This window comes from Halichoerus grypus, chromosome 3 (genome assembly GCF_964656455.1).
Source record: "Halichoerus grypus chromosome 3, mHalGry1.hap1.1, whole genome shotgun sequence".
Lineage (NCBI taxonomy): Eukaryota > Metazoa > Chordata > Mammalia > Carnivora > Phocidae > Halichoerus > Halichoerus grypus.
In genome coordinates, this window is record NC_135714.1 from 110,376,418 (window position 1) to 110,403,937 (window position 27,520).

Genomic DNA, 27,520 nt, shown 5'->3' on the forward strand with positions numbered 1-27,520 from the left:
TCCAAACAGTCCAAATGAGTTGTGATGAGTATGCTTTTAATATCTTAGAACAACTGGTTTTTGAAATGTCACAATTGGAGATTTTATGGTGTCACTTAATGTGAAATAAAACATGAAAGGATTTCAGGGGAAACTTGTCTGTTTGTGGATGTGACAGCAGGCCTAGCTCAGCTGTGCAGTAGGTGAAGGCCTGGGGCCTTGGTGGTCCACCTTGTCATGTAGCACTTGTCTTTTTCCCTCTCAGAAATTCATTCTCCTAAATTCATATTTTGTTAAACTCAGTTGGTATTTATTATTGCTTTAAATTCTGTTTGGAAGGAGATAGAATATTAAACATATCCATTTGTTTTAAAAATATACATGAAATTTTATGGATGATACTAATGAAATAAGGTGCCTGGGCCGGCCATCAAGGAATTAACAAATTAATTGGGAGACAACCTATAGAAACATGAAACAGTCATATAACAAAATAAAGTTCTATATTTTTGAGTGGGAGAATGAAAGTCATATGTGAATGCTATTATAGGGATCCAGACGTGGGAGAATGTGTTCTGCTATGAAGTGGTTAAGAAAGGTGGTATTTGAGTTGAGTGCTAAAGATTGGGCAGGATTTCTGTCAGAAGCAAGGAAGGGGAGTGGTTTTGTAGAGATGGGAAAGACACATGTGTGCAGAGCTAATAAGGCAGGAGTCTTTTCCTCCTGAATGCACAGTGGCAACAGCTAATGTTATAAATATGTTTATGTTAATGTGCTTCTGAAATTATTTTAGGGTAGATGTTGTTGTGTCGTTGAGTTTCTTTTCTTATCCAATAGTAATCTTAAAGGTGGGAATGCCAAAAAGAAGGGGAGATAGCCAAAATAATGTGAAGAGCAGTTTCCTGGTAGGAGGTCTTTTAGTTCCTGTGCTGTTGCTTCTTACACTTTTGTTAAAGTGACCTATGATGTGCCATTTTATTTCTCCTGATTTGTAAGATGAAGTTGCTGAGCAGGATGCTTTTGAGGTCCCTTCGAACACTGGGATTCCATGACTTGGTTCTATAGTAGGCTAGGGAAAGGGGTTCTGGACAGAAAGACCTTTAGGCACCTTTTAGTTCATGCTGTTCAAGTGACCTCTTATTATGTGTGATAGAGATAGAATTGTTCGTCTTACACTCTAGAAAGATAGTTGATGATCTGTAGGCCATTGCATTTTGCCCTTTCAGACTAACTAGACCGTTAAGTTTAGAAGGCTGATGTAAGATTTCCTTTTTGGTTATTCTACAAGAAGAATGAGGTTACTTTTATTCTTTTATAAGAGAACCTTTTGAGAATAAAATGGCTTTAATGTTTCATAGGGTCAAACAATTTTGAACAGCCCAGAGTGCATTATTCTTATCATGGCTTAGCAGGTGTCCCTGAGTCAGAAGACTATCTAAATATTTAATGTGGAACTCAAGAAGACTTGCCTGTCTTTTCCTCTTGGACTAGTTGCATCCTTAGTATTTATTAAGAAATATACATGTATTCAGATTTATAAAACTTCATTATCTAAGTTTGGTTCTGTTGTCAGTATCGACTAACATTTATTGAGCACCCACTGTTTCTCTGACATTGTATTGTGCATTAGGGATTCTGCATATTAAGGTCTTTTCTTCTCAAGGACTCTGAAATCATCCTTTTAAGGTTAGAAATAGGAACTGAAACTGTGGGATAATAATAACAGCCAGTGACACAATAGGTCATTGCAAGGTTTATATTCTTTTATCATCATTTGATATACTGTATTCATCTCTCTATATATAATTATCTTATTATATTTTCAATTTCTTCTCCTGTTATTTAAATGTGGCAGCTGTAGCTAATTTGGATATCAACCACCTGCTGTGGTGTGCCCATTTCTAGAAAACTTTATTCTACAATCTGGAATATATCTAAAAATATTCAGAAGTAAATACATCATCATTAAGCTGTCATGTACAGTGACAATCTCACAGAAATAAAAAATGAAAGCAAACTGAATGAATTGTGAGGTAGAAGTTCTAAATTAGCCCCTAATTCTACATCTGACCTAGAAAGACTGCTTGGAGTCAGGGCAGCATCATGAAGCTGGGAGTAATTTCTCTTTCATTTGTCTTTATGTTGTTCCACAGTGTGGTGCTGTGAAGAAATGGTTTCCAGTCAGGTTAGGAGCTTCCATCAGGGCAAACATATAGGATTCTGTTCCTTCCTCAGTAGAGGGTATAGTGCGGAAATGAATGAGTCAAATATCATCTATTCTATGTATATATGACATGTGACTATATAATACCAAGACTATTTCTAAGACCAATTATAGCATTTTACAAATGACTTTAATAAAATCATTCTTCTGTGGGTCGGTGATGAGTATTCCACCAGCTAAATCTGATGGCCCTTTATTTTTTATAGTTTTTATCCTAACTGAAATCATTCTTCTTGAGTTTTCAACACTGTTAGCCATTCTTCCTTTTTTAAAGCAAAAACTCCTCCTCTTTGTTAAAATAAACAAACCCTGCTACTTATTAAAAACATTAGAAAATAAACTGAAAAATATGAAAAAGGAAACTGACCCATAATGTTACTACTCAGAGACAGAGCCACTGTTAACAACATAGGTATGTAGCCCTGTCTTTCTTTTTTCAACCGTGTATACTGTTAAAAAATGGGATCATCCCACAATACTGTTTTTAAACTAATTTTCTTGTTTCACAATATGTTATGTGCCGTTTTCCATGTTATCAAATATTTGTAATAGGTATAACTTGAGCAGCCATAAATCAGATCTGTGCAAAAATGAAAGTGTTTCATAACTGCACGGGCTCTCTTCAATTCTCAGCTTAAGCCTTTTTTTTTGGGGGGGGGGCTCAGTGGCAAAAAATGTAGTGAGTCTTCAAGTTATTCTTGTCTTTTCCAATTTAAGACTCAGCCTCTTTGGCAGTCAAATTCAAGTACTACAATCTCAGGTATTCCTCAGAGTTTGTTCTCCAAATCTCTTTCTCTTCTCAAGAGTTTTTCCTTGCCTTGTTCTTTCTCACTCTAATTCAGGTGCTTGTGTTCATCTGAGGTGTTAAGGAAGGATGGGGTTTCTGTGAAAGTTAAGTACAGAATGGGTGGTGGGTAGGATATGTATCCCATTCACAACTCCCCTCTCTGCTGCTTCTTGTCACTAGTGTCTTTGCCTGGTTGGTTCCTGACATTGGGGATGCTTGCTGCAACCACAGCTCTGGGTCAGCAGAGATGGAAGGTCTCTATTTGTTCTTGTCTTTTTGTTGTCTCTGGATAGCTGCTGCTGCTGCTTTTGGTGTTGATGGACCTGCTGGGGTCTTAGAGCACATGATAGCTTCTCAGGGTGCCTGTCTGGGTTCCTATGAAGCTTCAGAAGCATAATGGCTGTTACTTTCCCCTCCCATCTCAGATTTGTCCTGCTTAAGACTTATGCTGTTTGGGGGCCCCCTTTATTGCTAGGCAGTCTTTTGTGGTGGAGGCTGGTAGTTTGTCTGTTGCTTCCAACCAACCAACTTGCTCTGGGTTCACAGAAATCCACACCTCTTCATCTTGTACTTTTCTGCCATCTCTTGGGATTAGCTTCTTTGTTCTCTAATTTCATGGGGAAAGTACTAGGGGGTAGGGCCAGGATGAGGGGAGAACAGTGTGTTTACCATGTAGTTGCCAAATGCTGATTTCCATTTTTTTCCTCTAGTATTCTTCATCTGCGTCCCCCCCTTTTTATCTTGTCTTGAAAAAAAAAAAAAGACTTGTAAACCAGTTCATTCTCTTTGTGGTACCAGAGCAATGGGCAAAGTTAGACACTGAGGTAGGAACCCTTCTGAATTTAGCCTTTTTAGATATCTACAGTGGAGATGGATCAGCAAAAACAAAAAGGGGAATCTGTCCAAGTTTCGGTTTTTAGCAACAAAGAAGTTTTTTTTGTGATTTATTTGGCATAATTTTAATTACTGCAAGTTGCTGCATGGTGTTCTGTGTATGTGCCATCATTTATTTTATAAATTCTTCTTTTTCACTTACTATGCCCCACCCACATATTTTATAATAAAAATAAATTATTTAACTGGTTTTTAATTAAAGCACTAGAAGTCAGGTCTCTATTTTTAAAATTATCTTCTTTCTAACTTCAAATATCGCTGCTTTTTAAAAGTCCTTTCTTGTTTTTTTCTCTTTTGACCACAAACCTGATTTTTGGTCTTCCTCTGATTTCCTTTCTTTGTGGTATCTCTTTTGGAAGAGATCCTATCCAGACTTATGGCATGACTCTCACTTCTAGTCCTATGACTCCTGAAGTTTTACCTCTAGTCCTTAGGCACTCTCCTAAGAACTAGTCCCAAGGTTACAAGTATTTGCTAAACATCTTTACCTGAGGGTCTCTCTGGCACCTTTAATTCAAAATATAAGGATTGAATTTAGGTCTTTGATATTGTTGTTTGATAAAGAATGGCATTTTGCTAACCACACGACATAGGGGAACGATTGGTGTCTGGGTGTGTAACTAGACCAACCCAGTAAAGACAATTGCTGTGTGACCCAGGACATTTTGACATTGTTTTGATTTCACTATTTTGATCCAGTACACTTTTTTTCTATTTTAACAATGCCAAAAAGTACCCAGGGAACTAAATGATTAAAAGGATAAAAATTAGATTAGTAGCCGAATAGACCAATGGTGGAAAATGGAGTAATCTTGGAGTTATCTGAAAGAACTATAATAATTTAAAAAAATCACACCATTAAATCCTTAGCATCTAAAATAATGTCCAGTACATAAGAGGTAATCAATAGGTATTTTTTACTTAATCAATAAATGAATGTGCAAAATTTAAAACTGACCATAGCTGAAAATGAATATTTGTTTTTGACAAACAAATGATTGTCTTAGTCCATTCAGTCTGTATCAACAAAAACACCATGAACGGGGTAACTTATAAATAACAAAAATTTATTTTTCAAAGTTGCAGAGGCTGGGAAGTTCAAAATCAAGTTGCCAGCATGTCCGGGTTCTGGTGAGAGCTCTCTTCCTCGTTGGTTCATAGCCAGTGACTTCTTGCTGTTGTCTTCACATGGTGAAAGGGACAAGGAAGCTCTCTAGGGCCTCTTTTATAAGGGCATTAATCTCATTTACGAGGGCTCTGCCCTCATGACCTAATCACTTTGCAAAGGTCCTAAGTCCTAATACCATTAGGATTTCAACATATGAATTTTGGGAGAACACAAACATTCAAATGCTAGCACTCCACCTGTGGCTCCTCAAAATTCATGTCCTTCGTACATGCAAAATACATTCATTCCACCCTAATAGCTTCAAAAGTCTTAATTTCCAGCATCAACTCAAAAGTCTGAAGTCCAAAGTCTCATTTAAATATTATGTAATTTAGGTATGAGTGAACTCAAGGTAGTTTCAGAGAATTCTTCCCCAGCTGTGAACCTGTGAACAAGTTGTGTTTCTGGTGGGACAGGCATAGGGTAAACACTCCCATTCCAAAAGAGAGAAATAGGAAAGAAATAGGCGACATGTCCTGAGCAAGTTTAAAACCTAACAGGGCAAACAATAGGAAATCTTAAGACTTGATAACAATCTTTGACTGGATGCTCTGCCCACCAGGCCTACTAGGGCAGGAGTCCCACTTTCTGAACACACTGGGGCATCCCTACTCCCAAGGCTTTGTTAAGCAAAGCCCATGTGAGAGTTCTCACAGATTGGAGTTTTGTGTGTGAAGCTTTCCTGGATTATAGTCACACACCAGGGTTGGAGGGCAGCCCTAAATAGTTTCCAAATGCCAATTTCCATTTCTTTCTTCTACTGATCCATGACTCTGTTGGGCATTTCCCTGGTAGGGGCTTTCTGCAGAGGCCTCACCCTTACTTTGGACTTCTGCCTAGGTCATGTGCCTACAAGTCTGGGTAGCTTCACCTTCGAAATCTAGGTTCTTGGTAGAGATAGGGCCCCCATGGCTTTGGGCAGGGTTTGCCTGGCCTGTGGAAACCCCGGCAGTGACTTTCTCCTTTTGAAACTGAGGAGACAGCCCTGATGGTCTCTGAATCCCTTTGGGTTCCTTCTTTTTTTATCTTAAAGAATATTGCATGTTCACAGCTGAATAGCTCTATGGCCTCATCCTGTAAAATCTAAGAAGTCTGACAATCTTCCTTCTTTCCTTTCTGTCTCCTTTTCTTTCCCTTCAACTGGCTGTTTTTCTGCTGAGATGGCTGATTAAGTCTGTGGTTCATAGTCATGCTAATCTTATCAAAGGTTGGTTTGATCACAGACTTAGTGTTCTCTTCTGAATACGTTTTCTCATTTTTGCAATAGGAATAGACTGAGAATTTTCTGAATTTTTAAAAAAGATTTTATTTATTTATAAATAGAGACAGAGAGAGAGTATGAGCAGGGGGAGGGGCAGAGGGGAAGGGAGATAGAGAATCTCAAGGAGACTCCATGCTGAGCAGGGTGCCCATGCAGGGCTTGATCCCATGACCCTGAGATCATGACCTGAGCTGAAACCAAGAGTCAGATGCTCATCTGACTGAGCCACCCAGGTGCCCCCAAATTTCTGAATATCTTAAGTTCTGCTTCCCTCTGGGTTAATAATTTTGTCTTAAAGTCATTTCTCTCTTCTCGTATTTTACTATAAGCTTTCAAGTGAAGCCAAGCTGCACCATCAATACTTTGCTTAGAGATAGGTTCAGCCAAATATCCAATTTCATTACTCACAAGTTCTACTTTTCGCAAAACACTAGGACATAAACGTAATTCAGCTAAGTTCTTTGCCACTTTATAACAAGAATCACCTTTCTTCCGGTTACCAATACATGTGCCTCATTTCTGTCTGAGACCTCATCAGAATGGCCTTTATTGTCCATATTTCTATAAACATCCTGTTCATTATGACTTCGTTATTCTCCAAGGAGATGGGGGCTTTTCCCACAGCTCTCCTCTTCTTCTGAGCCCTTACCAGATTTGTTTTTACTAACAGTCTGTTCACAGCAATGTGATATGCCAGCATGGTCAGGTTCTGGTGAAGATCCTCTCATGGGTCTCTCATGGAAGTGAGCATCTGAGATCAAGTGTAGGATCATATCAAAGAAGTGGGAGGCTAAGGCATTGGAAGGCTCATTTACATGGATATTAAAATCACAGAAATTATAGGCATAATGTAAAATATGACAGCAATTCAGGAAGAAAATTGTTCAAGGAAGGAGGGGAGTGACTGTAACTAGTTGAGATTCATATATAATCTGATTATGGAATACAGAGGTGGGCATTTCTAAAGTGGAGGAGGATGAATGGTCTGAAAGTAGAATGAGGAGCATGAAAGATATTTACTTCATCTCAAGTACTATGAAAAAGAAAACCAATCACTACTTGAGAGGGCTACTGGGGAAGTAGTATCCCATCAGAAGGGTACTACATCTATGTTTCCTTCCAGCTGAAAATTCAAGGGGAATTTGGAGATAGTAGGTTATAGGGGTTTGACAATGGCTGATTGTGAATTCCAGAGGACACAATGGAAGGTTCAGGACTTGGACAGATGAGGTCAGAAAAAGGACTGTGACAGGCCATGGAGGGATTAGAATGCAGGGCATGAAAAGATCAGTACTGACCATCTCAAATGAGGCAAGGCAATTTGTGAAGAAGCTGTGTTGGAGAATGGGGAGTGTGGAGGAACTGTCAAGTTCTGAGTATTTTCTGTTTTTGCTAATGGAGCCGTGATGATGGGTGAGGTGCATACTTGCTGTGATCAGATGAGTCTCAGAGATTTTCTCGTGATTTCTGCTGAGATATGACAGGTGTGGAGTCCAGGAAAGAGGACTCTACTGAATTTTATGAAAACCCCTCATGATTAGGCAAAACTCGTGTTTTTACAAAATTTTTTATGATTTTAGAACATCATACTGATAAAAGTGATCTTTTGTCTCCTCAAGGACCTCCCCAGTAGGCTATATGAGAAGCAATATAACTGCTTGAATTTAACTATTTAAGAAGGCTATTAAAATTTCACTGGTTCTAATAAAAAATGAGATATAGTATCTATAATGAACATTTGTTGAAGATGATGGCAATTTATGTTGAAAATTATGTAAGAAGCAACATTTATGGTTCTTGTGTCTTTATCTATAACATTATGGTTATTTTATCACCATGGGTTGGCACACTATTTTAAGGATGTGTTATTGTCTTCATTTTATAGATGAAGAGTCTGGTTCAAAAAGTTAATTAAGTTAAAGTCAAGATTTGAACCTAACTTTGTTTTGGCCCAGGCCCTTACAACTGGGCATGTGCTCTTTCTTCTACAGTGTTTTCATATAAATGACCTCATTTGCATATATAAAGGTTTAGTTTAGTTTTACTGATGCTCCTCAAAGCTCCCCAGAATGTCACAATTCATTTCAGCCAACAAAACTTGCTCTAAGTGTATTTTAGAGTTATATCTTATTGATCCTTGGAATTCACATGTCCTTCTTGTTGTTCTGTAAATAAATAGGTTAAAGAAGCATAAACTCCTGTCCACTAGAAATCTCATGGTTGTCCTAGGAAAACAAACTGCCATGAAAGTTTGATAAAAAGGAACTTGAACAGAGAACAAACTGGTGGTTGCTAGAGGGGAGGAGGTGGGAGGATGGGCAGAATAGGTGAAGGGGAGTAGGATGTACAGGCTCCCAGTTATGAATGAATAAATCATAAGGATGAAACATACAGCATAGGAAATATAGTCAGTGGTAGTATAATAGTGTTGTATGGTGACAGATGATAGTTACACTTGTGGTGAGTATCGTATAACATATAGACTTGTCAAATCACTATATTATATACCTGAAACTAATGTAACATTGTGTATCAGCTGTATATCAATTTAAAAAAAAAAGAACTTGAAATAAAGAATACAGTAAATAAGTAAATAAACCTCTTTGGATTTTTGGCATGATTTTCCTTAGGTCTGCCTTGATTTCTTTTGAGACTAAACATTTTCATATTTGGTATGAAAGAATATATGCAATATACATATAAACAATGTAAGCAAATTCACAAAACCAAACAAGCCTACTTCCCCAACCTTGAGTTGGATATTGCCGAAGCTTCCTGAGGGCTCTTCCCAAGCCCATCCTCCTGCCTGTCCACACAGAGGAAAACATTCTGAGTTGCTGTTTGTCATTTTCTTGAAGACGATGCATCTCTAGAAAATATATTGTTATTTTTCATGTCTTTGAACATTACAAAAATGGTATCATATAATACCATAATACTACTATATAATGTTTGGTTTTATGCATCTTGTGTTTCTTCCTACATTATCCTTCTTAGACTTGTTGTGTTTCTTCCACTTGACAGTTTGTTTCAAACTATATTATATAGTATAGTGTATAGTATATAGGCATATATATTAGTATAATGTTGAATAAAATGAGAGTCGTGGATAATTTGCCTTATACTTTACTTATTTTTCTAATCTATTTTATGTTTCTCCCAGTTTTACTGAAGTATGGTTGACAAAATTGTATATATTTAAAGCATATAATGTGATGATTTGATATATGTGCGTGTTGTGACAGGATTAATCCTCATACTTACTTTTAAAAGGAATGTTTCTAATGTTTCTCCATTTAGATTGATTTTTGCTCAAATGACTCTTAATTGAACTAAATTCCTTTTTATTCTATATCTAAGAGTGTATTTAAAAAATTATGAACAGGTTGAAATTTATCAAATCATTTTCTGTGTCTATTAAAATGACAATATGGTTTTCTCTTTTAATAAGTAAGTGTGGTATCTTACATTCATAGCTTTTCTAATGTTAAACTTTCTCCCCATTCTTGGAAAAAAACTAATTTGGTCTCAATGTATTATTTTTTAAGTATGATGGCATTCAGTTTTCTAATACTCTGTTTAATTTTTCTTCTATATTCATTTGTAAGGTTGGACTAAAAATTTTCTCTTTCGCTTTGTCTGGTTTTGGTAATAGGGTTATGCTAACCTTACAAATGACTCATCTAAGTGTTACCTCTTTTTCTATTCTCTGAAAGAGTTCATAACATCTTGGAATAATTTGTTCCTTGAAAATTTAATAAAATTCATTGGTTAAACTGTTTGGGCCTGCCAGTTTCTTTGTATGAAAAATTTACCTCCTGATTCTCTTTCTTTATAATTATAGAACTAATAAGGCTTTTTCTTTATTCTGGAATAAAGTCATTTATGGGAGTTTTCAAATTTATTGACATAAATTTTTTATTGTGTTCTTGTTATCCATTTCATTTTTGCCTAAGATAAATCTTCCTTTTCATTTCTAATATTGTTTATTTGTGGTTTTTACAATGTTTATCAATCATGTCACTGAAGGTTCTGTATTTTAGTAGTCTTCTCAAAAGATTAATTTTAAACTTTCTATGTTGAAATAAACATACATTTAAAAAAACTAGCAATAATAGCACAGAGAACATTTGCTTTATTATTTATCACTCCCCACCCACACAACACACGCACACATACACAGATACACACAATTTATTTTTTCTGAACCATTTGAAGAAAGGTTACATACATCAAACCTACTTAATTCTTTTTTTTTGTAAAAGTGATGTAAAATAATTTATATTATTTACATTTTATAAATGTACATTTACATTATCAGTGTTTATTCAAATAAGTATAATAATAATTATCAAAAAATAACCACAATAATAAGAGCAGCCAACTTTTACTGATTGTTAAGTGTCACAAGCTATTTATATGAATTAGCTCATCTAACCCTATTTTATAGATTAGGGAATTAAAACTCAGAGAGTTAAACAATTTTCTCAGAGTCAGAGGGCTTTAACTGGCAAAACCTGCAAGTTTTACCTATAACACATACACACACATACATATACACAAACACACACATATATTAGTATGACTTTTCTAGAAACAGGGTTATTCTGCTCCACGACCATAGTACAATTATTCAATTCAGGAGATTTGATATAATCCTTTAATCTTTAGTCCACATACCTTCCATAGAACTTTAAAATTTGAGTCATATTTTTAATTCAATAATTTGTATTTTGTTCTTTTAAAAAACTGATCATTGTTGATTATTCATTTTTAAAAACAGCTTTATTGAGGTATGATTTGCATACTATAAAATTCACCCAATGTGAACATGCAGTTTGAATGATTTTTTAGGAAATTATATTGTTGGGCAATGTTCATCATGATCCAGTTTTAGAACACTGCCATCAACTCAACAAGTTCCTTCATGTCCATCTGGAGTAGGTCTCCACTTCCATACCTACCTCCAGGCAACCACTGTCTTATTTTGTCTCTATAGTTTTACCTTTTCTAGAAATTTCTTAAAAGTGGAATCATACAGCGTTTGGTCTTTTGTATCTGATTTCTTTAATATAGCATGTTTTTGAGGTTTATCTATCTTGTTTCATGTATCAGTAGTTCCCTTTTATTGCTGAGTAAGAGTCCATTGTTTAGATATACCATACTTTTTTTTAATACAGTCATTAGTTGATGAATATTTGGAGTTGTTCCCAGTTTTTGGTTATTATTAATAATGGTCCTATGAATATTCATGTACAAGCCTTTGTGTGGGTATATGTTTTCATTTCTCTTTGGTAGATAGCTAGGTGTGGAACTTCCGGGTTAAATGGTAAGTTTATGTTTAACCTTTTAAGAAACTGCCAAACATTTTTCGTAAAGGTTGTATTATTTTACCTTCTCACTGGCAATGTATAAGGATTTCAGTTCTTCCACATCCTTGCCAGTATTTGGTATTGTGAGTCTATTAACTTTAGCTATTCTAGTGGATATGCAGTGGTATCCCATTATGGTTTAAATTTGCATTTCCCTAATGACTAGTTATATTGACCATCTTTTCATGTTCTTATTAATCATTCATATATTTTTTTTGTGAAATGTCCACTTAAATCTCCCCCCCCCTTTAAATAACTGGGTTGTTCACCTTTTATCACTGAGTAATATGAGTTCTTCTTATATTCTAGATATAAATTTACTTTATCAGATATATTATTTGCACACATTTTCCCATGGTCTGTGGCAAGTTTTTTCTTTTTCTTAATAATTTCTTTTGAAGAGCAAAAAGCTTTTAATTTTGATGAAGCCTAATTTATCAACTTCTTCTTCTCTAAATATGTCTTTAATATCATATCTAGGAAATCTTCATCTAATCCAAGGAAAAAACTCTTCCAGAAAATTCTAGAAGTTTTTAAATTGTAGCTCTTAAATGTAAGTCTATAATCCATTTTGAGTTAATATTTGTGTGTGGTCTGAGGTAAAGTTAATTTTTTTTATATGCATCAAATTATCCCGGTACCATTTGCTGAATACACTATCCTTTTCATCATTTGGTATTTCTTGTTGAAAATCAATTGACCATAATTGTGAGGATTATTTCTGGATTCTCTTTTTTGTTCCTTTGATCTGTATGGATGTATTTATGCCAGTACCACACTGTTTTGATAACCTAACTCATTTTTCATTCCATGTTTTGTGTCTTTAAATATTCATTTATATTTTTATATAATTTATATTAATTATCAGATATTCCAATATCCAAAGTCCTTGTTTGTCCAAGGAAATTTTTTGTTGTTCTGCTGATTCTAGTTCATAGAGCTTGTTTCCTTGTGGGTTTAGTGATATTTGTGAACTCATATTTGGTTGAACTTCATCTGTGAGAATCCTGAGGGCCTTAGTTGGGAATTCCTTCATCCACAGAGATTTGTATATGTTTCTGGCAGAGACAGGGCTATGATATGAACCTGAGACCAGGGTTGGGACTAGGGTGGGGCAAGGGAAGCTATCTAGGGTACAAAATTTAAAGAGACACTTACTCTCAGAGTTATGCAAGTGTGCCATCTTAAATTTGTACCATAGGTGCCTCTCTCACCTCACCCTAGTCCTGGCCCTGCCAGAGACTGCTTTAATCCATTTGAACGTCTTCATTTACTGTGGGTGTCAGGTTCACCCTTCTTCTCATGACAGTGGCCCCGAGACTCAGTCTCCTGATATTTATTTAGTCCCCTTGCAGTTTCTAGACTCAATGCAGGAGTCTCAAGTTTAGTTCCCTTCCCAAGCAAGGGGCCCAAAAACTCAGTTTCTTGATGTCAGTGACATACAAAATTTACATTCTTGGGAAACTTGGTTTTTAGATTTGTTTATACTCATCATTTCCTTTAGGCCAATTTCTTTTTTGTTCATTGTTTATTTTAGATTCTCCTTATTTTATCATAAACCATTAATGCATTGAGAAATATTATTTACCCAGGATTTGATTTTATTATGTGAGAAGCCCTCAAAATATGTATCCTCTGGTATGTTTGAGATAGTGATACCTAATTTCTTTAAAGACCATTATTTTTGTGTTTCATTTAACTAGAAAATATACCTTAACATTTTAAAAAGCATTTTTTAAAGAATGATTAGTGAATGAAAAATGTAGACAACAGGCTGAGTAATAAATATTTGCCAACTGATTTGGTTTGACCTTAAATAATAGAATAATTTTTATTTTGACTCATTCATCAGTCCTCAAAATAGTACTGTTATATGCTTGGTGATTTTCTCCCTTGACTGTGATTAAGCCCCTACTAAGCAGGGGAGCCTAAACTTGTTTTAAGAATTCTGATTTGCTTTCTTAAGGTGTTTTGCTTACAAGCAGGGTTTCTGCTTGTGGTATATGTTCTGAAGCTTAAGAAAAATGAAATACAAAGCCTTATAAGGTATAACAGAGAAGGTAGAAATTGAACAATTTTATACTAAACCTATGGTGAATAAATACTCTAATTATTAAATATTCTACCTCAGTGATAATAGGAATGAGAAGCGTTGATTTAATTAAGAAACTAAAGTATTTGTTGGAATATCTAAACTTTTGGTGGAGACGAACAGGAAGAAGAAACTTAAAATGATCTTTTGTTATTTAAAGAGCAAAAGTAGAATCAATTGGCCCGGGTTTCAGTTACATCTAATAATAATGTGGGCTCTCTCTGGGCCCCCTCAGTGTCCTTCCCTATAAACATATATAGGCGTTGGACCAGGAGGTTTTTAAGGTGACCAGCTGGGGATAGTATGTACAGCCTGTTCCATGGGCGTCATGAAGCAGTATTCATAGCTGGAGCCAGACAGGCCCGGTTAGAATCAAAGTTCTGCCACTACTAGTTAAGTGAGCTTGGATTAGTTACCTAGTATGGCTAGCCATAACTTCCACATAAGAAAATGGAGATAATAACATCATAACAGTGTTACCTCAGTAGGGTGTTTTGAGGATTGAGTGAATTAAATTAATATTGCATGCAAAGTGCTTAGCAGAGTGTTTGATAGAGAGTAGATGTTGAATAAATATAGTCAGTGTTACTGTTGTTCTCTTCCTGGTTCAGGGAATTTATGCTAAGTCATTATAGGCATGGATCTTCATGCCCCTTTGATGTTATGCTATGTATCTTAGAATTGAATGAGAGAAATAAGATACTTTATAAAAAATGTTCCCAGTAGCTGAATTTTGAATGTTTCATTAGTGATGTTATGTTGCAACCACCATACTGAGGAGTAATTTCTGTAGTTTGATTCTGGCAGCACTATCTGGCATTAGAACTAAGCTGATCAATTTGTCATAATTCAGAAAGAAAAACATTTTGGTCAGCATTGTTTCCTTATGTAGGCATAGCTAGATGCTGGTTTTAAGTGATTGAGATAACTGACTCTATTCCAGTCATCTCCCTCATCTTGTTATTTAAGTGAAAATTACCATACATCTCATTATACTGTGTTCCTGGTTTATTGAAGGCCTGTGACCTATACAATGTGAATGTTGGCCTTCTGTTCATTTCCCAACACCACTCAATGGCTGGCATAGAGTAATTGGTTTAGCGTGGTTACTTATGTTCATTTCAGATCTCCATGAAGCTTGATAGAAACATTTCAGAAAAATGTTATGACAGGAAAAGGGATAGAATACTGATTTTGATATCTCTGGGACTTGGAGTGAGAGTGGTTTTTCCCTAAAGGGGTAGATAAATGCTAAGAAGATTTATATGCATTTAATGTATACATTTATATAAAAAGATTTGTAACATATATTCATATGTATGTCATATATATCATATATTATAATAATTATATATTATATGTACTTATAAAATATATAATGTATTTATATATATAAAACCTATCCATACTGCATGAAGCTGTTTTTGGAACAGTTTGAAGCTATCAGGAGACTCATGTGGTTGTCAGGTAATTGACTTCACTTGTGGGCCAGGCCAAATTGCATTAATTGAGTTGATCACAAATAATAGTCTCAAGCACCACTATATCATGTGAATAATTACCTCAGGTACACAATGCTATAATTAAGACTCTAGTTCTAAATCATACTTATCCAATTTGTTCTTGCTTGCTAAGCCAGGCATCTCAAGTGGCTTAAACTTAGCAGCTAACACTGTAGGTTGTTACTGCAGGATTGAGAGGAGAAAACATTCTGTTGGCCTGTAGAATGATTATATAGTCTTTCAAGATAGGCAGATCAAGCACCTTCGTGAGGTGCAGAATGGTGCATCAACATGGTGCAAGCCAATGTTGTAACTGAGCAGTCTCTGAAGCCAATTCCTAAAATGTACCACAGACTTCCATTTTCACCCAAAATTCCGATGGCTTTTAAAATACCTAGTGGATTTTACACGTTTTCACATACAGACCCCAGGGTTTTGTCTCAATGATAAAAGAGTAAAACCTGGAGAGAGGTGTGCTCCCTGATCTTTAGGGTGGGAGTTCTCTTGTCCTGTCTCTGCGTCCATAGGTCACACCGCATGCCTCCACCTGCATGTGGTGGACTAGACAGTACCCTGAATTCCAGTCAGAGGAGCTGGGGTTATTACTGGGCTCTCTTACTGACCAGCTAACTGAGGTGGCGGGCAATTTAACCCTTTTGAGTCTTGGTTCCCTTTGTGGAAAAGGAGATTATTAGGATTGTTTTTAAAAAATGAGATAATTGGGGCTAGCATGAAGACAGTACAAAATAATGAAGGTAAAACACCCTATACAAATAATATTTTAAAATTACTATATAATTGTATCTTGTTGTTTAACTAATCTACTTCCCTACCCTCTACCAGGCATTCCTTCCCTTGATTTTGGCTCTGCCACCTCAGCCTTGTTTTTTGGGGGGCCATCCTAGGATTCACTTCTCATTCTTAGTTGTTCCCTTCAACCTGACTGATCCTACTCTGGCCCCATGTTCACTGGCTGGCTCTTGGTTTCTTACTCTGGAAGGGTCATTTTGCTACTTACAAATGGCTTTTTATGCCTTTATTTAGCCCTGGCCTTGTCAGACCACAGTTGTAACATCCTCCCAACTGAAGCCTATGGCCTGATCTCTTAGGTGATAACCTTGGGTGTCCCTTAATGACCTTAACTATTGCTCAGCCTTCCAAGAAAAATCAATCTTTGTGAGGACTTTCTTAATGGAACACCTGTATTGGAGTCACCTGGGGACTCACAAAGAAGCATACCTCCGTGTCCTGCTCTTGCGGGCTGTTAGTTTTTTCATAAATGCTCTTGATTAGGTTGAGAAATTTCCCTTCCATTCTTAGTTTGTCAAGAATTCTTATTGTGAATGGGTATTATATTTTGTTGGATTCAATATGCGAATATTTTGTTAAGAATATTTGCGTCCATTTTAATGAAGGATATTGGGTTGTGGTTTTCCTTTGTTATGATGTCTTCATCAAAATAATAATGGCCAAAGAAAATGAAAGAGACTTTCTCCTTGTCTATTTGCTGAATGATTTTGTGTTGAACTGGTATTCTTCCTTAAATATTTGGTAGCATTCATCAGTGAAGTCATTTGGGCCTGATGCTTTCTTTCTTCTTTTTTAAAAATACTTATTTATTTGTCAGAGGGAGAGAGAGAGAGCTAGCACAAGCCGGGGGGAGAGGCAGAGGGAGAAGCAGGCTCCCCGCTGAGCAAGGAGCCTGATGCAGGACTTGATCCCAGGACCCTGGGATCATGACCCAAGCCGAAGGCTGATGCTTCACTGACTGAGCCACCCAAGTGTCCCGGGCCTGATGCTTTCTTTAAAGCAGGATTTTTAAGGTGGGAATGCAGAGTGGTGCAGCCACTAAGGAAAACGGTATGGAGGTTCCTCAAAAAAATTAAAAATAGAACTACCATATGATCTAGTAATTCCCCTTCTGGGTATTTACCCAAAGAATGTGAAAACACTAATTCAAAAAGATATATGCACCTCTTTGTTCATTACAGCATTATTTACAATAGCCAAATTATGGAAGCAGCCCAAATTTCTGTCAATAGATGAATGGATAAAGGAAGTGTGATACACACACACACACATACACACACACACACACACACACACACTGGAATATTACTCAGCCATAAAAAGAATGAAGTCTTTCCATTTGCAACAATGTGGATGGATCTAGAGAGTATAATGCTAAGTGAAATAAATCAGTCAATGACGAATATCATGATTTCACTCATGTGGAATTTAAGAAACAAAACAAATGAACAGAGAAAAAAAGAGACAAACCAAAAGATAGACTCTTAACTATAAGAGAACAAACTGATGAAGGGGGTAGGGGGATGGGTGAAACAGATGAAGGGGATTAAGAATACACTTACAAACACTAAGTAATGTATAGAATTGTTGAATCACTATATTATGCTCTTGAAACCAATATAACACTGTATTTTAACTCTGCTGGAATTAAAATTGAAAAAAAAAAGGATTTTTAAAAGTTACTAATTCAATTTCTTTACTGATATAGGCCCGTTTAAAATTTTTATTAGTAGTATGTAATTTATTTTATTTTTTATTTTTATTTATTTTTTGAGATAGAGCAGGGTGGGGGGGAGGCGAGCGGAGGGGAAGAGGGAGAGAAAATCTTAAGCAAGCTCTATGCTCAGTGTGGAGCCCAACGTGGGGCTCCATCTCATGACCCTGAGATCTTGACCTAAGCCAAAATCAAGAGTTGGATGTTTAACCGACTGAGCCACCCAGGTGCCCCAGTAGTTTGTAATTTAGTAGCATGTAACATTAGTTACTAATATTAGTAGCATCAGTCTTTCAAGGAATCTGTCAATTTTATTTAGACTGTCAGACTTATTCATAAAACATTCTTTGTAATATTCTCATAATCGTTTTGATTTTTATAGTCAGTAGTGATGTTGTCTTTCTCACTCTATCTAGATATTGCTAATTTGAATCTTTTTATTATTGTTCAGTCTAGATAAATGTTTATGCATTTTATTAATATTTAAAATATCTAGCTTTTAGTTTCATTGATTTTTTTCTGCTGTCTTTTTTTTAAATTACTGATTATCATTCTGATTACCAGTCTTTATTATTACCTTCTTCTAGTTAATTTGGGGTTTAATCTGATCTTCTCTCTCTCTCTTTTTTTTTTTTTTTTTTTGGCTTCTTCAGGTAGAAACTTTGATAGTTGATTTGAGGCCTTTCTTCTTTTTAAGTATAGATGTTTAGTATTATAAAGTTTTCTTTAGGCACAGCCTTAGATACATCTTACAAATTTTGATATGTGTCTTTTCATTTTAAGGCATTCAGTTTAAAGTATTTTCTAATTTTCCTCATGATTTCTTCTTTAATCCACAGGTGATTTAGTAGTACATTGCTTAATTTCCACACATTTGGAGTTCTCTCAGGTTTCTTTCTGTGATTGATTTCAAATTAAATTCCATTTTGGTCAGAAGACATATACTGTATTATTTCAATGCTTTTAAATTATTGAGCCTTATTTATTACCAGAATATGATTTATCCTGGTGAATATCCTATCTGCACTTGAAAAGAATGTGTTTTCTTCTGTTGTTGTGTAGAGTATTCTCTAGATGTCGATTAGGTCAAGTTGTTTGATGGGTGCTTTTTCAATTCTTTTACATCCTTTGTATATACAAGCTGTGTGTGGGTTGAGGAATGAATTCAAAGGCACAACATATTTACCAATCTCTTCAGGCTTTAATACTTGTTAGACTTTCCAGAGGTCTCCTACATTCATGCTTAGTGTAGAAGTTATCTAGGGTTATTTTGGGGAGTTTATTATCTCAGCACTTCAAAGACTTTTTCACTTCCAAAATCTCTCAGAATTTTAGCTCATCTCTTGCCTCCTTTGAACTGCGTCTACCACCTCTGACAAATAAAATGTGTGTTTCTGCAGTGTGAGCTGGGTGGGATTAGAATTGTACCTGTCAAGAAGGCCACCAACTCACAGTTGAGTAAGTTTTCCATGGGCAAACAATTATGAGGCTGTTTCTTGCCTTTGTTGTTCTCCAGTTCTCTGAAATTGCCATTTTTAATATTTTTCCCATGTTAGTACTTGTTTTCTGTGGAATGGAAATATGGTCTTGCTATGTCACCATTATTAGAAGTTGATCTCTACTCCTTCCCTTAGAAACTTTCTTTTTTCTTTGCTGCTATGACCCTGAGTGTCTTGCTACCTTTCTGTCTACTCTTTAAGTTTCCTTTAAATATTAGAATGTCTTGGTGTTTAGGATAAACAACTTTTTAAAAAATGCATAGATTTCTTTTCTCTTCTTCACATGTTCCTCTAGGCAATCTCATTGATTTCCACAGCTTTAATTGCCACTACATGCTACTTCTAAGACTTATATCTCCAGCCTAGACTTTTCTTTTGAGCTCCAGACCCTTATGCTTATCAACTTATTCTTTATATTCACTTAGCTCTTTTATTTGCACCTCAAAAGCAAGTCTAGAATTCAGTATTTTCTCTCTAACCTGCTTTCTCCAGGATTCCTTATCTTACTAATACTGCTATCATCCACCATTGTTCTTGGTATGTCCTTAGCGTATCCATTCCTCTCTCTATACTTCCATAAATAATTGGTTGCCAGTTTCATCTTCTAAATATTTCTTGAATGTGGCCACATCTTTTCATTTCCATTGTCATTGTATGAATCTAAACTATCATCCCTTCCATGAGCTACTTAAGAACATCCTTATTTTTCTCTCTAGACATCTGGGAATCATCTTCTAAAGATATAAATCTTATTATCATTCATATCTGAAAACATTTCTTTTTTTTTTTGAAGATTTTATTTATTTATTTGACAGAGAGAGACACAGTGAGAGAGGGAACACAAGCAGGGGTAGTGGGAGAGGGAGAAGCAGGCTTCCCGCGGAGCAGGGAACCTGATGCGGGGCTCGATCCCAGGACGCTGGGATCATGACCTGAGCCGAAGGCAGACGCTTAACGACTGAGCCACCCAGGCACCCCTCTGAAAACATTTCTGTATCTTACGCCTTTAGAATAAAAAGCAAAACAGTCAACAAGCTCTATATGACCCTACACAATCAGGTCCTTCCTGGTCACTTCAAGCTCATGTCACACCACTCTCTGTGTCACTTTCTGCCATTCAGTCTTTAAGGATCTTTTTTAAGTTCCTCACATATACACCTTCCCTGACTCTCCAAGACTACCCTATTATATGCTTTTAAGTACACCGTATCTCTTCGTGGCTTCTATTACATTTATTAGGCAGTTTAAAGTTTTCCCTGCTTATTGGTAAGGCTCCATACCCAAAAACTGGTCTCTTTTTTGTTCGCCACTATATCAACAATATCTTATGGAATACCTAATATAAATTAAGCTCTCAATAAAATTTGTTTAATGAACAAATGCAAAGGAATACAATTTTGTATTTATTGGTCTTATTGCATTTATGTATTGCTTCTGATTCGCTGTATGGCCACTGAGGTTAGAGAATCACAGAGTTAAACTATCAGGCTAGTCCAAAGATTATAATAGGATAAACCTTTACAGAAGTGTCTTTTGTCTAAACCTTACCCTGTTACAGACAGTTCTCTCTCTACCTGGCTAAACTCCTCACCTTTTCCTCATCTCTTTCTGATATTTTATGACTCTTAGCTGAAGTTGAGTAGGAAATGATTGAAATAGTGGAAGTAACTCCCACTATTTGGAAATGTCTGCCAGATATCTCTTAACATTTTTCCTTAAAGTCTTTGTTCTGTTCAGACACAATGTAATTTTTAGTTCATTTAAAATGGAATTATCTCCCTTTAAGGCTCAGTGTATGTTATTATCTACTAAGGAGTTAAAATGTGCAGGCTCTGACTCCAGCAAATTCCACTTACTCGCTGTGTGACCTTTAGCAAGTTTCTGGACCTTTCTACAGTATTTTCATCTATAAGATGTGTAAATGATAGCACCTACCGCATAAAGTGATCAGAAGAATGCTTGACACTTATTAAATACTTAATATACATATTAGCATATATCTAGTATCTGGCTCTCTAGTTTCTCTTACCATATATCACACTTTTCCTCCCAAATTATGGGACCCAATTGCCACTTAACTGTACAGAATCAGAAATCTTGGAGGACAGGAATCCATATCTTGGTCCCTCAGATTGTACATTCCTTGAAAGTAGGGACCGTGTCCTATTACAGTGCAATATATAAAAAAAACCTCAGTAAATATTTGTTGATGGGCTTTCTCTAATATTATCTTTCTTTCTTCTTCCCATTCAAACTATCTCTCCGTCAATTAATTTAATTTAGTGTATTTGTTCTATCCCACCAGAAACCCCCAAATTAGTTTGCATTAATGTCAGAAGTCATACCTATTTAATTAGCACTAATTAAGGCAGTTAGTTACCATTAATAAACAAGGAAAACATGGAATAAACTGACTTTAAAATCTTTAAAATATTCCGGCTGTTGGGCCTTGGTGAAAGTCTACTTATTAAAATGTTTAAAAGATCAAGGACCGTGAGACTGCCTTGGTATCAAAGCAAGGTCCAACAAAACAAAAAGAAACGTGGACAAAAGATATGTCGGCTTCAAATAGAGTAACTGGCTACTGTGGATACCTTTCAATCAGTTGGAGTTATGAGCCAATCGCACAGTGTAAAGTTGAATAGAGGTGAGCAAAAATTAGGTCAATTGATTGAACTATTTTAACAGGCTAGTCAGAGTGCAAAAAGAAGAAGGGGGAGGAGGAGGAGGGGAAGGGGAAGGAGGGGGAGGTGGGGGAGGAGAAAGGGAAGAACTTAACTTGGTGTACTGGCATCTGCTGGATAGGAAGCTGAAGTCCAGTGTGCCTTTTTGTCATTAAGATGATTCACATTTGATGAATCTGAAGGAAATGTTCTGTCTCTCTCTGTTTGGTGTTATAGATAGGACCTACCTTACTTTTATTGCCACTTTTCACTGCTGTCATCAGCTGGAAGTACTCACAGCTGAGGCTGGAAAGAGGCATAATAAGGAGGCTTGGTTCTCTGTGGTCGTCTCATCTTTAGTTCTCCATGGGAGAGCAGTGCTGATTGAGAAAGAAAGGGACTTAAGGAGTCAAAGAGAGGGACACTGGCATCTGTCAGAATCACATCTCTTAGGCTGCTTTAATCAGGGTCAAGAGCTCATGAGAGATGAGAACAGTTCCCCACCTTCTGTTTCCCTCTGTATGGTATTTATCATGTTTTCTTTCTGAATTAAGAAAAAAATTCCCTTTTTCCCTTGTAATTCAAATCTGAACAGTTACTTTTATTTTTCAATTTTTCTTAAACTCTATTTCCATGACTTACATGAATTGCATGTGTGTGCATGCCTGTGTGTGTGTGTGTGTGTGTGTGTGTTTAATTCTACATTCCTCTCCCCATGGCCATTCAATTTTCTCTTCCACTCTATTTAAATATATTCCAGAGAATGTGATAAGGCTGGTCAAAAAGTAGATACTTGTAATCGCTAACTTCAAGTAAATCATGGAAGATTAACTTTATCTTTCTATAAAAGATGGAATAGTGTGTGAAATGGGAAATTTGAATATTTTCAGGAAAGAGGATTCTTGCCTTACTTGATTGCTTTAAACCAATTGGAGAGATAAAAAACATTGAACACTTGCTCCCCCCAGCTCTTCTCCTACCAGGCACTCTCTCCTTTATAGAACTCACATTGACAACATAATGAACACACAGCACAGCTGTCAAAGGAAATGTTTGAGCACTTGTGAAATTATAGGCTGCTGCAGAAATGACTTAAGCATGCCATTACCTCTTGCTGCATTTAGAACAAATAAGCCACCTGCCCTTTAGGTATTATCTGATCTGTTTGAATAGACTGCTATATAGACCCACATAGAAGACTCCAAACATTCTCTCCTACAATTCTGCTCAAAGAACTGCAGCTTCAGCATCTCACACTTCCTTTTCTCAGTGCTTTCCTCTTCGACACAGCCTTTGCATACATTATATAAACAGTCACACTGTGTTAAAAGAAGCCTCATTTTTGTGATTGCAGTTACCTAGCCCTGGGCTGCTGTATCTGTAAGCTATGCTAGTCTGACTTCAAACCTGTGTACCCTCTTGCCTCTAAAGCAAATTGTTTGATTGTGAATCCACATCATAACTAAAATCCCTTTCTTTTCAGACATGGATTGAGTTTCAGAATTGTTTTTTGATTGCATCATCAATCTAAAATGGATAAATTAAGATACCATGGATACATTACCATAGCTATTATCTCCTTAGCAAGTAAGAATCTTCTAGGTTTGTGCCCTCAAGAGTACCACTCTTGCCTTTCTATGCTCTTGGCCAACACCCTGGCTCAGGGGCACTTAGTGGTTCCTGCCCCAGTCAGGACCCTGGCGAGACACCAATGGCATACTGAAAGTGAGAATGTGGATAAAGCATTTATTTGCTAAGGTTTGGGCATAGTGTAGGGAAACCATGGTACTTCAGGCCTCCTGGCTGTCTACTGTTACCACCTAGGACTGAAGGGATAAGGAGAGAGAGTAGCTCCCAGGTCCTTAGGGCATGGAGAGGGTTGTCATAGAGCAGGCCAACTGACAGGAGCTCTGACCTTATATCAGGACAGGTCACAGTCTGCGCAAGGTAACCTTGTAGGGGGGAAAGTTGAGGATATAGTCTCTTCAAGCTCACTCTCCTGCTTCCCCCAGACATCCTGTGGGTCTTCATCATTGGCTGAACATAATAGGAATCCAGAGGGGAAGGGAGATGGTGATGCAGTCAGTCTCTTAGGTAAGAGAGTAGGTAGAGAATCTTGGAAAGTGGCCTTGAGGACAAATAGAGGCTATATAGCTCACTTTCTGAGGAGAATAAATATCTAATGCTTCTAATGATTTCTAATGATTTTTAAAAAATTTTATTTAATTTTATTATGTTATGTTAGTCACCATACAGTACATCATTACACCCGGTGCCCCATGCAATACGTACGCATCACCGGGCTAACCCATCCCCCCACCACCCTCCCCTCTAAAACCCTCAGTTTGTTTCTCGGAGTCCATAGTCTCTCATGGTTCATCTCTCCCTCCAATTTCCCCCCCCTTCATTTTTCCCTTCCTTCTCCTAATGTCGTCCATGCTATTCCTTATGTTCCACAAATAAGTGAAACCATATGATAATTGACTTTCTTTGCTTGACTTATTTCACTTAGCATAATCTCCTCCAGTCCCATCCACGTTGATGTAAAAGTTGGGTATTCATCCTTTCTGATGGCTGAGTAATATTCCATTGTATATATGGACCACATCTTCTTTATCCATTCATCTGTTGAAGGGCATCTCGGTGCTTTCCACAGTTTGGCTATTATGGACATTGCTGCTATGAACATTGGGGTGCATATGGCCCTTCTTTTCACTACTTCTGTGTCTTTGGGGTAAATACCCAGTAGTGCAATTGCTGGGTCATAGGGTAGCTCTATTTTTAATTTTTTGAGGAACTTCCACACTGTTTTCCAAAGTGGCTGTACCACCTTGCATTCCCGCCAACAGTGTAAGAGGGTTCCCCTTTCTCCACAACCTCTCCAGCATTTGTTTTTTTCTTGCCTTGTCAGTTTTTGCCATTCTAACTGGTGTAAGGTGGTATCTCAATGTGGTTTTGATTTGAATTTCCCTGAGAGCTAATGATGATGAACATTTTTTCATGTGTCTGTAAGCCATTTGTATGTCTTCTTTGGAGAAGTGTCTGTTCATATCTTCTGCCCACTTTTTGACTTATTTGTTTTTTGGGTGTTGAGTTTGAGAAGTTCTTTATAGATCTTGAATATCAGCCCTTTGTCTGTAGTGTTTTTGCAAATGTCTTCTCCCATTCTGTGGGTTGCCTCTTTGTTTTGTTGACTGTTTCCTTTGCTGTGCAGAAAATTTTCATCTTGATGAAGTCCCAAAAGTTCATTTTTGCTTTTGTTTCACTTGCCTTTGGAGATGTATCTTGAAAGAAGTTGCTGTGGCCGATGTCAAAGAGGTTACTGCCTATGTTCTCCTCTAGGATTTTGATGGATTCCTGTCTCACATTGAGGTCTTTCAGCCATTTTGAGTTTATCTTTGTGAATGGTGTTAGAGAATGGTCGAGTTTCATTCTTCTGCATGTGGCTGTCCAATTTTCCCAGCACCATTTATTGAAGAGACTGTCTTTATTCCATTGCATATTTTTCCTTGCTTTGTCAAAGATTATTTGACCATAGAGTTGAGGGTCCATATCTGGGCTCTCTATTCTGTTCCATTGGTCTATATGTCTGTTTTTGTGCCAGTACCATGCTTTCTTGGTGATCACGGCTTTGTAATATAGCTTGAAATCAGGCAACGTGGTGCCCCAGCTTTGTTTTTCTTTTTCAACATTTCCTTGGTGATTCGGGGTCTTTTCTGATTCCATACAAATTTTAGGATTGTTTGTTCCAGCACTTTGAAAAGTGTCAGTGGAATTTTGATCGGGATGGCATTGAAGGTATAGATTGCTCTGGGCAGCATAGACATTTTAACAAAGTTTATTCTTCCGATCCATGAGCATGGAGTGTTTTTCCATCTTTTTGTGTCTTCTTCAATTTCTTTCATGAGTATACCATAGTTCTTAGAGTATAAATCCTTTCCCTCTTTGGTTAGGTTTATTCCAAGGTATCTTATGGTTTTTGGTGCTATTGTAAATGGAATTGATTCTCTAATTTCTCTCTCTGTAGTTGCATTGTTAGTGTATAAGAAAGCAACTGATTTCTATGCATTGATTTTGTATCCTGTCCCATTACTTAATTGCTGTATGAGTTCTAGTAATTTGGGGATGGAGTCTTTTGGCTTTTCCATATAAAGTATCATGTCATCTGCGAAGAGAGAGAGTTTGACTTCTTCTTTGCCAATTTGAATACATTTTATTTCTTTTTGCTGATTGCTGATGATTGCTGTTGCTAGGACTTCTAGTACTATGTTGAACAACAGTGATGAGAGTGGGCATCCTCGTTGTGTTCTTGATCTTAAGTGAAAGCTCTCAGCTTTTCCCCATTGAGAGTGATATTCACTGTGGGTTTTTCATAGATGGATTTTATGAAATTGAGGAATGTTCCCTCTATCCCTATACTCTGAAGAGTTTTAATCAGGAAAGGATGATGTATTTTGTCAAATTCTTTTTCTGCATCAATTGAGAGGACCATATGGCTCTTCTCCCTCCTCTTATTAATGTTTCCTATCACGTTGATTAATTTGCAAATGTTGAACCACACTTGCATCCTGGGGATAAATCCCACTTGGTCATGGTAGATGATCCTTTTGATATATTGTTGGATCCTATTAGCTAGGATTTTGTTGAGAATTCTGGCATCCATATTCATCAGGGTATCGGTCTGAAATTCTCCTTTTTGATGGGGTATTTGCCTGGTTTGGGGATTAAGGTAATGCTGGCCTCATAGAATGAGTCTGGAAACTTTCCTTCTGTTTCTATTTTTTGAAACAGCTTCAGGAGAGTAGGTATTATTTCTTCTGTGAATATTTGGTAGAATGCACCAGGGAATCCATCAGGCCCTGGACTCTTGTTTTTTGGGAGGTTTTTGATCACTGCTTCAATCTCGTTACTGGTTATTGGCCTATTCAGGTTGTCAGTTTCTTCCTGTTTCAGTCTTGGTAGTTTATAGGTTTCCAGGAAGGCATCCATTTCTTCCATGTTGCTTAATTTATTGGCATATAGTTGTTGATATTAACTTCTAATAATTGTTCCTATTTCCTTGGTGTTAGTCGTGATCTCTCCCCTTTCATTCATAATTTTATTAATTTGGTTCCTTTCTCTTTTCTTTTGGATAAGTCTGGCCAGTGGTTTATCGATCTTATTAATTCTTTCAAAGAACCAACTTCTAGTTTCGTTGATCTGATCTACTGTGTTTCTGGTTTAATTAATTGATCTCTCCTCTAATCTTACTTCTTTTCTAATGCATGGCTTAGGCATCATTTGATGTTTTTTCTCCAGTTCTTTAAGGTATAAAGTTAGTTGGTGATTTCTGGATTTTTCTATTTTTTTGAGTGAGGCTTGGATGGCTATGTATTTCCCCCTTAGGACTGCCTTTGCAGTATCCTATAGGTTTTGGACCAATGTGTTTTCATTCTCATTGATTTCCATGAATTGTTTAAGTTCTTCTTTGATTTCCTGGTTGACCCAAACATTCTTGAGCAGAGTGGTCTTTAGCTTCCAAGTATTTGAATTTCTGCCAAATTTTTTCTTGTGAT